Source organism: Xiphophorus couchianus, chromosome 2, assembly GCF_001444195.1.
Source record: "Xiphophorus couchianus chromosome 2, X_couchianus-1.0, whole genome shotgun sequence".
Taxonomy (NCBI): Eukaryota; Metazoa; Chordata; class Actinopteri; order Cyprinodontiformes; family Poeciliidae; genus Xiphophorus; species Xiphophorus couchianus.
In genome coordinates this window covers 4,766,388-4,778,954 of record NC_040229.1, presented here as the reverse complement: position 1 = coordinate 4,778,954, position 12,567 = coordinate 4,766,388, and the positions used below count along the sequence as shown (strand labels likewise).

Here is a 12,567-nt window from a genome sequence, read left to right as displayed (position 1 = left end):
TGGAGAAAACAAACTCTTGATTCCTTTGCATTGATCAGCTGCAGCATCAGATGTTTCTCCTGGGGGATCAGAGACGTAGAAGATGTTTTTCATGACGCATAAACAGACCGGAGCTCACTTCCAGGAGGAAGACATGATCGATATTTTCTGATTCAGTGCTCATGTTACTGAAATAACTCCCATAAATTCCCTCTTAATGCAGTAAATGCAGCCTGGGTTTGACTGTACAGGAAAAGCTGGACTGGCAGTGCTCTGCAGAAGCTACTTGGCTGTTATGAACAATGAGAGAGAATTATTACATATTGCATAATCACTGCATTATTACCTCTGAAGAGTGAGGAAAAAGTCTCATTTCATTTCTCAGTAAATCAACACAAACAATAAAATAAGAAATCTGCCTGAATCTGATGAGCAGAGCAGGAAATGTGGGATTTCCTGAGCAGCATGGCATCAAACAGAAAGTGGCTGTTCTTGTTTTCTCTGTGCTGAAATTCAGAATCTGGAGCTTCAACTTGTTTTTGGCTCTTTAACTAGAAACTTTCGGCGTTGCTCTTCGTCCAGCAGCAGTTCCATGCAGGAAAACATGTGGTTGCTCTAAAAGAAAAAACCTTGCTTTGACTTGTGACGTTTTAGGCAGATTTCATATGGTTTACATATAATGGCATTACATGCCTTGTGCAATAATCTGCCCAGAAAAACGGCTTTCTAATGAATTTCTACCCAGCTGTGAGCTTCAGACTGGAAACCTTTCGGACTCAGTTTTCTCCTCAACATCAACACCAAGTCAAGACAAGTTTATTCAAACGCATTTTTAAAACAGAAAGACTGAGCCACGTGCCGAACTGTACAGACAGCAGAAAACATAAAACTAGCAAACACAGAATGTCTAAATGCCACAAAAAGCAGCAAACATAAAGTTCATTTCATTAAGTGTGCTTGAGCATCAGCATAGCACATGTAGGACCTCGTACATTTTAGTACTTTTCACACTGGGCTGGAACATTTGAATTTAGGAAAAGTATACCTTAAGGTCATTTTAAGTTTGCAAAAGTATTTATCATTTCTTTTTACTTTTTTCTTTCTTAAAAGGATCAACATGTTGGCCAAAATATGTTGGAATTTTCCCACTAACTAAAAATAGCTGCTTGTGACACATCAAAACTCATAATTACTTCCAAAATGTCTATTTTCAAACACGGCGGTCGCCATTTTTTCACCTGGTGGGTTGATGATGCGTTTTGGTCCGTTCTGTGTTGGAGTCTACAGAGTAAACACAGGAAGGCTAACTTTACCTCCGCTGCTGGTCATCATGTTGCGCTTGCCTGGTGTAATTTCAGATAACGCCACACTGTGTCGCTGTTGGCTGTAAGCACATGAAAAAAGAAGAGCAGAGTGGGAGATCGCTGAACACAACTTCCAAAGGACCTACATTTGTGCCCTCAACATTTCTCGCCAGAAGACTTTGTCAACCAGCAAAACTGATGAAAGCGCTAATCGGTGATCGCTAACGAGCTAAAACCAAATACCTGCAGACAGTTTTGATCCACAAAGTTTCTATTTCCCGCTGCTGCTGCCTGCTAGTGAGCGAAAGGTGCTGAGAGAAACATTGACAGGCAGCAGTGGAAGCTCCTTGAAATGCTAACGGAGCTAATGCTACTGCCGCCGGTCCAGACTGAAGACGGGCTGGACACAGAGCTGGAGGGACATTCTTCTTCTTTTGTGTTTTATTGGTGGATGGCAAACCAACTTGGATGCCAATGATAGAGTGACTGCATCAATACACACGTTAATGTGCACATATATAGGCTACACACACACACACACACACACACACACACACACACACACACATATGTGCAGGCATGTATACATATACATACTTTTAAGTACAATTATACAACCTGGACGTCCATGTGACGATATTTTATTAAAATTTATTTTAAAAACCTACTGTATTGTTTTTACATCTAAAATAAATATTTCTCAAATATCTATTGTTACAGCTAATCGTGGATCCCTTTAAGTTAAGTAAATTTAAAGCATTGCAGAAATACGTTTCTTATTTTAATGACTTCTGGTACCATTTAATATTGAGTGGAGAAAAAACATTTTTATAGTAAATGTAAACAGGAGTCAATCATTTGTGTGCTGTTGGTTTTTTCTAGCAAAAAGAAGTAAGAATGACACCAAGTTCTGGACCGGGACCGGGACCGGGACGTGTGGAGGCAGCAGCACTGAAGCAGAAAATAAATGAAGTGAATAAACTGTTTTTGCTAAATGTGCCTTTAAAAATAAAACCCAAAGGAACCGTTTGAGTCCGGGGTTCCGATGAGGCCCAGCCTCTCTGTCTGGCTGCGGATCCAGGTTCTGGACCGGGCCCGTTGACCCAGGTTCGGGGTTCGGGGCGGAGACTTCGCTCCTCTGGACCAATCACAGTTCACGGTTCGACTTTGTAAACAACTCTTCCACGCTGCTTTTTAAAACCCACTTTTTTCTGGTTGCGAACCTCGGAGGAACGCCGCGGTGCTGCGCTGAGCTGAACCCGAACCGAACCGCCAGAACCAGGTGAGAATGATCCGAGTTCGGGTTTCTGTCGGTGCAGTTTGGCAGCTCGCGCCTGCTGCTGCGAGCGCGTGCTCAGGTGGCCGAGTAGCTGAGGCTGCGGGTGGAAATCAGCTGACATGTTCCCGGACCGAACCGGAGCCGAACCGGGGGGAGTTCGGGGACACCGTGTCCATCTTGGGAGTGATGGCGCCACAGTCAGGCTGGAAACTTTGCGCTCCAGATCGACCTGGTTCTGTTTGGAAGAGGCTGACAGAACCGAACCGAACCGAACCGAACCTAACCGCTCATCTGAAACCCACCAAGACAGAAGCTTCAGCTAAGGCTGCTTTAGAGAATGGGCCAGAGGTTCTGACTTGTTGCACATGTAGGAGTTGCTCCAGTACAAACTCTGGTTCTGGTTCGGGTCCTGGCTGGCTGCTGACGGGTCAGAGTTCAGAGGAAATCACTGACAGATTGTTATTAATCTGCTTTTACTGCGTCAGAGCTCCGAACAGAACCTGAGCTCAAATGGCTCCATTTGGACCCGCAGCAGGTACATATTAGCGGGAGAAAAGGGTCCAATTATGGTTTAAAAGCTCCGGGTTTGTGTAGAAACTGCAGGAATAATCAGCAGTCACCTTGATGGTGACAGTTTGGCTCTGAAATTTCAGATTTGTCAGTAAAATGATGGACTTTAAATCTGCTTCACTGTTAACGCAGCAAGGCGCCGCTGCTGCCCCCAGCGGCGCTGCAGGGACCTGCAGCCTGGATGTTGCGCTGTGAGCTTCAGAAATAAATGTTCTCTGAACGGATGTGGCCTCAGCCTCGCTGTGGAGTGTGTGTGTGTGTGTGTGTGTGTGTGTGTGTGTGTGTGTGTGTGTGTGTGTGTGTGTGTGCTTTCTGCACGCCCACCCTGAAGGAGGCAGGGCTGAGGAAGAGGAGGAGCGCTGGCTTCCTCTAACAACGGCTGGGAAGCGGGGCGGTTTGGCAGAGGCTGCTGTGAGTTCAGGTGAAGTTTGAACACCTGCGCTGCGTTCATCTGGTTTCACTCTAAGCTGTGTGGAAATGTGATGCATTCATGTTGACCTGCTCTGGGTTCATCTTCATCCTCACTGCGGTTCTTCTTCCTCCGTCTGTCTGTCTGTCTGCGACCCAGTGAGGAATGGAGCTGATGTCGGTTAGAGGTCTTCCTCATCCAGTCACTCATACGCCTACTTACTAACATCAACCTGTAAATTTCATCTGATGCATGCTGCAGCAGAACGACACCTAACGTACCAGTAATAGTTTGATTGATCAGTTTGTTTTATCATCAGGTGGGAAACTAGAAGCTTTTTTACATAATCTTCTAAAAATGATGAAAAATACACAAGCTCTAGGAAAAAATTTGCAATGTTTTTATCTTTCTTTTAAAACCTAAAAATGATAATAAAAAATTACAGCAAATTTAATGTAATAGATATTTATTACAGTTTGTGATGTTTTTTAACACGTTGCAACATTTACACCTGATCGGGCGGACTCAACCTTCAGGGGGCGCTGCACCAAGAACCGCTGAAGGAACCGACACAAAAACCTCTGAAGAAGAAACTGAGCAAAACGTCCTTCTTCACCAGATGGAAACAAGATGGAGGCGTCAGATTTTAGCGGTTGGAGGATTTCTCTTTAGTCTTTGGCTAAAGAAAAGGAGCCATTTCTGCTGCTAGCACTAGGCTAACATATTAGCTTTGGTTGTATTTACCCAGAATGCCCTGTGCTGTAGTCCACTTCCTGCTTTTGGTTAATTATGCATTCACACCTCCCCAAACAGACCTGGCTTTCTAGGCAGACTTACTGGAGTTGGGTGAAAGTGGACTGGTGGGAAAAAACCCTGTAAAGTGGCAGAACTCTGGAGAACCGGTTTGGTCTGAGGCCGTTTACACATCAACACCAGGACAGAACAACACTAATGTGGTGCTGCAGTTTTTATCTCTTGCCTCCAAGGTAATAACATTTTGCCGGGACAAAATTGCAAAAGTGTGACTACGGGCTCCTGAATGAAACTTCATGTCTGTGCAACAGAAAACATTTGTAAACGATGACATCAGTAGGATCAGGTCTGGTTTTTCACAGCGCAGCACAAAATGGCCGACCTCAATTCTGTATGAACCTGGTCACATTATATGAAGCAGTAAAGCAAAATCTGCTCATTGTGCAACATTTCTGCTGTCAGCAAACAAGCAGAGGTTATAGGCGCCACATCATTTGTGCACCTCTGTGCAGGCCAAGTGTTTCTCTGCCCCCTGCTGGCCTGGCATGTGCACTACATCGTGTTCAGTACTGTTTGAGTTTTGATTGCACTGTGATGTCAGTGTAGTTATTTTTTTATGGAAAGGTTTTTGTATAAACCTAAAGATGATTTCATGCCTGCTCTGTTTTCTGTCTTCTTGCGATGGACAGGCGTCCTGTCCAGGCGGAGACCGCTGGCTCTGTCTGACCGACAGGAAGTGAAGTAGATGGCTGCTAGCTGCTTTAGCATTTAGCCTCTAACAGTGAACAATGCACCGTGCTGCTCTGTGGCGTCTGCATTATTCTGGGTTCTGCTTTATTTTTACTAAGAAAGGAGCTGACTTGAACTAGACCGCTTTGAGTTGCATCATCATCTGAGCTGTGTGAAGGCTGCGGCCCGGCAGGCCGGATGTTGTCTTGAAGAACAGCTGAGCTGCAGATGGCAGGCCTGTGGTTGGCTGTGCTGCTCATGCACATCACTGCAGCTGGAAAACCGCTTCATCCGACTGATTCTTGTTGTTTTGCATTTCATGCAGCACACTTTCATTTCCTGCCAAATGTTTCTTGTGTTGGCGATCAGACGGAGAGTGCTGCTTGTTGGTGATGGGTTGCTGTTCATAATGATCTGCTCTGCTAGATAACCAGCTTAATTGAAGCTCATCGACGTCATCGCTTCCTGGAACAGCAGCTGAACAAAACAAGGCGCCTGCCTGACGCGGTTTTGGTGGTTTGATGACTTTAAACGTGCGGCGTGTCGAGCAGAGAGGAAGACGAGCTGCAGGTGGAGAAGAGGCGTCAGGAGGAAGGTTCCTCATCAGAGCCCAGAGAGGCTGAGCCTGCAGCAGCAGCCTGCAGCAGCAACCTGCAGCAGCAGCGTGGGCGTGACGCACCGCACTGGAGCAAAAAGATTTGGAGTTTGAGCTGAAACTTTCTGCAGTAATAACAATAACAGTAATCTTCATGTGGCAGATGTTGGACAGCAACTGCTTCTGTGATTAGGAAGCTGCAGCAGTTTAATAATCTCTAAGGTTGAAAGATTTTTAAATCTTATTAAAAAACTAATTTCTACATCAATTTAAAAAAAAATTTTAGATCAAAAATCTTAAAAACCTTTCCAGTCATACTCCTTCTGCCAAACAGCAAACTTCTGTCAGGCCTTTATTGTCTGCAGATGTGGAAGTTTAATTTGGTTTGAGGTTAAAAACCGTCAGGATGAAAATGTTACAACAAAGTCGCAAAGCAACAACCAGCCTAACTTCAGATCTGAAAGATGCTGAGCAGCTGAGAAACATTTTCCATCTGGATGAAATGAAATCTAAATGTTTCCTCTCTGGGTTCAACTGGAGACTTTTGTGTTTTGTAATAATTACTGTAACTGTTGCAGCAGCCAGTTTGAATTTCAACCATATTATTTATGCCTGGACTTTGACTGTCATCGGAGACGACCTGGACAGTTGGACGGTTGGACGATTTTACAGTTGGATGATTAGACGGTTGGACGTTAGATGGTTATACGATTGGACAGTTGGACGTTGGATGGTTATACAGTTGGATGGTTGGACAGTTGGACGGTTTTACAGTTGGACGATTTTACAGTTGGATGGTTGGACGATTTTACAGTTGGACGGTTGGACAGTTGGATGGTTGGATGATTTTACAGTTGGACGGTTGGACAGTTGGATGGTTGGATGATTTTACAGTTGGACGGTTGGACAGTTGGATGGTTGGATGATTTTACAGTTGGACGGTTGGACAGTTGGATGGTTGGATGATTTTACAGTTGGACGGTTGGACCAAGTCCACCATATGGTTCCGTTTGTCCGATGGATCGTGAAGGTCTGCTCGGCCTGGCGTTAGAACTGCTGCTCTGTGTGTTGGTTCACGCTTAATAAAGGTTATTGTGATTGAACTGAAGTTATTGCAGAACAGCGCCTCCTGGTGGCAGCGTGTCAGAGCAGCTCTGCTGGTTCTTATTCATTTCCTGGTTGAATTGTTGCTGTTTGGATCTTTGTTCCTTCTGGCTCTGGATTTTTACTTTTCTTTCCTTTGGATAGATGTTATGATGCGTAACCATGGTGACAAGGTATTGATGTCTCTCTGACCATGTAAGGGATTTAAAAAGCAGCAGCTAAAGCGAAGGAGGCGGATCAGCAGAGCTGCTAGCAGCTGAAGATGTCGTCGTGTTACTGTGGAATATCGTTTCTGCTGGCTGGATGTTGAGCTGTTAGCATGTTAGCATAGGCCTGTCATACAGCAACAGTATTCAGTCAGAGACCTCCTTAGATGAGTTGCATGACTGACTGCTACTGGAGCTCCTTCCTGATCTTATAAGTACCGTATTTTCCGCACTATAAGGCGCACCACATTATAAGGCTCATAGAATAGACGCTACAGTAGAGGCTGGGTTACGTTATGCATCATTAGATGGAGCTGTGCTAAAGGGAATGTCAACAAAACAGTCAGATAGGTCAGTCAAACTTTATTAATAGATTACAAAACAGCGTTCTGAAAACTCCCTTCATTCCCAAAATGAATAAAAAGCTGTTTTATTATTTTCCCCGAGGTAAAATCAGTGACATGGTATTTTGGTGACACAGTTTATCTTTTAACAACAGCAAGGTGTAACATATAGTGGAGGGCAACTTTTCCTCAATTCAATAAACACGTAAAAAACAGTCTGATACTGTTACTGTAAATCAAATCACAATATAGATCCACTTCCACTATAACCATTGATTGGTTCATGTTAAATTCTCTGCTGCTGCTCTGTTCCCGTGTTTCTACTGCGTCACTGATCGCCTTGAGCTTAGACTCTGCGTCGTAACGTGTCTCTTAATAGGAGCCATTTTGGGGTCTTTACACAAAACCCAGCATGCACCGCGCGCTTCTTCATCTACGGGAGAAAATGAAGTCGGCAGCTGCTTACCGTAGTTGCCAGACCTGTTGTGGCTCAATATTGGTCCATATATAAGGCGCAGTGGGTTATAAGGCGCACTGTCGGCTTTTGAGAAAATTGAAGGTTTTTAGGTGCAACTTATAGTGCGGAAAATACGGTAAGTGTAGGTGTGTGTGTAGGTGTGTGTGTTAGCATTAGTAAGGACCGTTTTCCAGTAAACCCTACGTTGTGAGGACCTTCTGCTCCTCCTGGTTTTAAACTGAATCAGGATTTTTCTGGTCGTTTCTCTGAACTCCTTCAGAGGCCTGGAATAAAAGTGCAAACCAGCTGAAATTGAACATAATATCATCCCTTTAAGGGTGGAAAAATGTTGGTGTAATTGGAAGCACGGTGCTGTTCTTGAATATAAATCACAGAGAAAAAAACGTGGTTTCATAATGAATGTGTAAAGCAGCCAGTGTAGCGCAGCTTTTCTGCATATTTTTCACATTAGTGTACGATGCGCAGGGCGTTCATTTGTCTGGCCTGCGAGGCGTGACACGCTCTTCTTGTTTAAAGTAATCAGGAGAGAGAGGAAGACGCTCCAGCTGTGATGAAGGTGTGTCTTGTTTTCTTCTGGTTTCATGGCTGCTGACTCTGCAGAGTGATGCTGAAACTTCCTGATTGTCTCAGCGGGGAACACTCTGTCTCTGCGGCCCGACCGCTTCCACCGTTTACTGCTTTAGCTGCTCGTCTCTACCTCCGCCACAGAGCCGGGGGTTTACACACACACACACACACCCACACACACACACACACATTCTTCCAGTGTGTTTGTGTGTGAGAGAGAGACAAATGAGAACTGCTGCAGCAGTCAAATGTTTGACTAAAAGAGTCTCATTTTTAAATAGTCAATAAATTCATAGTAAGTTATTATAACAGCTGCCAGTTATTTCTGAGTTAAACCAACATTTGTTACCATAAACATTTCTTTTAAATTTAGCTTTCCATCCGTAGAATAATGATATAAATCTATAAACGATGTTCACCTTGGAGAAGAAACAGTTGGCTTTCATTCAGGAGTCTCTTCATAGATGGTAGAAGCCTGACCTCTAGTGGTCATGAAGCAGCCATGCACCGACTCAATAACATTTCAGAGTCTGTGGACAGGATGTCAATCAATCAATCAATCAATCAATCAATCTTAGTGGAGCGCCTTTCATACAGAAACAAAAGTTCTTAACATCAGATCAAATTCCGGGAGACCAACAACCTAAAGGGAGGAAGCTGGAGCCCCCAGAGAGAAGAGGCTGGGATTCGAACCCAGAACCACCTGAGTCACCGTGCAACCGAATAAATAAATACAAAAATAAAAAGTTTAAATGAAGTGAATACTGAAATCTAAATGTACTTTGCACATTTAAAACGGTAAACCATTATAATAATGACAAGTCATTAAATATGATCAAAATCATATTTAAGGACAAACTCCCTCAAATTAGGAATAAATAATTAATAATCACTGAAAGCAAAATTTTGTCAGCTCTTCAATAAGCAATAATTATTTTGTCAGTAAAAGCAAAAACATATCTTTAGTATTTATGGCTTTCATTTTATTAGAACTTAGACAAAAAATAACTTAATCTTCAGCCTTCAAATCAATCTTCAATCAAAGATTAGCTGTTCCAGATAAGATCATCAGATAAAACAGATTAATTCAAACTGTTGTTCAAAGCTTTTAGTGGAAGTTAAAGCCTTATTATTAATTATTGGTAATATTTTTCTTATTTATTAATGTTATTAGTAGGTTTGTGATTTCTGAAGAATAGTTTTTATTTATTTGAGTAAATACAAATATATTTACTATGAGCTATTAACAAGCAGAGTATGCTGCCCCCTGGCGGCGGCTCATGGCAGGTAGGTGGTGTGGGTTTCAGGCAGTGGGGCCTCCTTGTGTCCTCTTGTTCTTCCTGGTCTTTATCATCTGCAAATGGGCTGCGAGTCAACTGGAAATGTTGTTTTTGTTCTTCAAAGTCACCAAAGCGCCGTTCGAACTTGTGCACATTTGGAAACACCGTTGTGCCGACTTGGTTCAGCATTACTTGGCAACAGGGAAAGTGGGGCAAGTTGCTCTGGTGCATTTGTGTCTCCCATTAAAGCAGCTTCATTTGAAAAGCCTTCACTGCGTCATGCATGTCAGTGATCATGCGGTAAATTCCCTGGAGCTGGAGGTTTAAGGCGTTAAAATGAGCTGTTATGTCAGCCAGAAACGCCAACTCACATTTCCACTTTTCATCCCGCAAAACGGAAGAGTCTTTTCCTTTACTGTCCATGAACTGACAGATTTCGTTGCTGAGCCCAGAAACTCTGTTGAGAACGTTTCCCCGACTTGGCCAACATACCTCTGTGTGATAAGGAATGTCGGCAAACTCTGAATCTGTCTCCCGTAGAAAGGACTGAAATTGCCGGTGATGTAAACCTTTACTTCGGATAAAGTTTACAGTTTGTGTTGCAGGGCTGATTACATGGTCCATCTTCAGGACTTTGCCACATGGTGCTTCCTGGTGTATAATGCAGCGACATGCTGTTAACTCACCAGTACAGTTCTGCATCTTTACTCACATTCTTCCCACTAGTCCACTTTTCTCACCGCACATAGCCGGTGCTCCATCAGTGGTAAGTCCAGCAAGTTTGTTCCAGGGCCGTTTCATGTCGGTTACTTTGACATACGTTTTCAAAAATGTCCTTTCCGGTCGTTGTCCCGTGCGTCGATTTAATGTCCAATATTTCCCCTGTAAGGCGCAAATCGGAGTCCAGTCCACGGATGAAGATGGCTAGCTGTGCAGTGTCAGTCATGTCAGTACTTTCATCCACAGCAAGAGAGTATGCAATAAAGTCTTTGCTTCTTTCACTCAACTGTGTTCTTAAATCAGTGGCCATCTCACAAACTGTATTTCTACTCAGGCTTACATTTACCAGCATCTGCTTTTTGTCTGGACGTACGTCGTCGCACACCTTGATCATGCAGCTCTTCAGAAATTCTCCGTCGGTGAAAAGCCGGGCTGCTCTGGCGATCTCACACGGTTTGCTGAAATGTCAGATTCTTCTTTAACTCTCCTACTTTTCATATCTTCTGCTCTGCATTCAGCTCTTTCAGGTTATCCTGATGTTTTGTCTCAGAGTGCCGTCTTGGATTAAATTCTGTAAATACAGCCACATTAGCGCCACCAATGAGACAAACGGGTTTACCGGCCATGTCAGTAAACATGTACTCAGCCTCCCGTCGGTTCTGAAAGGTTCTGTTTTCAGAATCAACTTTTCTCTTTGGCATCATGAGGGACTAACTTCAATAACTTCAACTTCAACAGACGCTAGACTTTATCAGCAAGGCAGCTGAAGCGCTGCATTATGGGATCCGTAGTTTATTGTCATCCATATCGCCGGGCCATTAGTAACAATAATATAAAATGATCTTGCGGGCCTTTAGTTTGACACGTGCTTTAGATTAAGGTGTTCAAAGGGCGGCCTGGGGGCCATTTGTGGCCCTTGGCAAAAAATGAATAATTATCTGAAGCTAGTGACGCTACGCCTCCTCTTGTCCAGCACACATCACTAAAAAATGCGTCACCTTTAACCTTTGGTTCTTTTTCTTCATCCATTTTCTTTTTCTTTCATTTTCTGAAAACTCGTTTCATCTGAAACTTGAATCTGAAGTTAGTTACAGAATCTCAGCGGCCTGAAGACGACTTCCTGTGTTTTCATGGTTCTGAGGTTTTAATTAGTCAGAAAATAATCACAATTTATTCTGCTTTTCATTTCAAGTTGAAGAAAATGCAACAAAAAGAGGAAAATAACTGGTCAAATTCTGCCTAGTGACCGCAGAGCAACATCTCTGACTGGCCGATTACTTTCCTAAAAATAAAGGACCACAAAGCTTCGATTCCACAGTTATAGATTAGCAATCTACTGATTGCTGTAATAGTGTAAAATGTAACGTATAGGGCCAGGACTTTGTGGAAACTTTTTTAATGTAATTAATCATTTCATCTTTTTTTTTTTTACACACAAAAGCTCTGAGAACTTTTGTATTTGTTTCTGGCTGTTAAACTGGACAAGCAACATCCACGTACTGTCCTTTTATTAATCTGTCTGGTTGCTTTTTTATTGCTATGTTGGCTGTTTAATGATGACCTTTAACCTTTAACCATCTTATTAATGGGAACCAAAGCTCCTCTTTTATTTTCATTCTCATTTCTTCAACAGTAAACGCAGGATTGAAGCCACAAGTGTTTTCTTCCTGTAATTTTCCATGTCTGCTTGAGCAAGCAGGGCTGTGTGTGTGTGTGTGTGTGTGTGTGTGTGTGTGTGTGTGTGCGTGCGTGCGTGCGTGCGTGCGTGCTTCTACGACACACACCCAGCCTTGTTTCAGTTTCCTGCTCATTGCTCAGTTCCTTCTCGAAGATTTCCTGACATGAATCCGTGTTGCAACTCATGCTGGTTGAGGAAGAATGCTGTGCCTTCCTCTTCCTCTTCCTCTCCTGGACCGGACAGGACCGCAGTTCCCTGTCTCCAGGTCCAGATGAGTGTGTGCTCCGGCACGGCGTGGTGGTGGGGCCCCTTAACCAGTCCGGCTGCTCCAGACTCCCTCGCTGCCCCGGCCCACATTCCTTAGTGAAGCTTTATAGTTCTGACATGTTGGAGGCTCGGTTCGGTTCGGCTCGGAGTGGAGCGAAGCAGTTCTTTAACTCCGTAACAATAATCGTTTTCAGAAAGCTTGATTCTAACTTTTCTGGAACTAAACAACGTATGAATGATTAATAAGCGCAGACGGACCAGGAGCTGCAGCTTCCTGTCGGCGCCGAGCTGACGGACGGTTTCAC

General features: G+C 43.6%; 1 protein-coding gene across 2 annotated transcripts in view; it reads left to right on the top strand.

Moving 5' to 3' along the window:
• The first annotated feature begins 2,442 nt into the window (after window positions 1-2,442).
• Window positions 2,443-12,567, top strand: part of ccnd2a (cyclin D2, a) — a 124,313-nt gene continuing 114,188 nt past the window's right edge. For both annotated transcript variants that reach the window (XM_028030237.1, XM_028030227.1), the window contains exon 1: window positions 2,443-2,565. The gene's annotated coding sequence lies outside the window, so the exon portion shown is untranslated. The remainder of the gene's footprint in view (window positions 2,566-12,567) is intronic.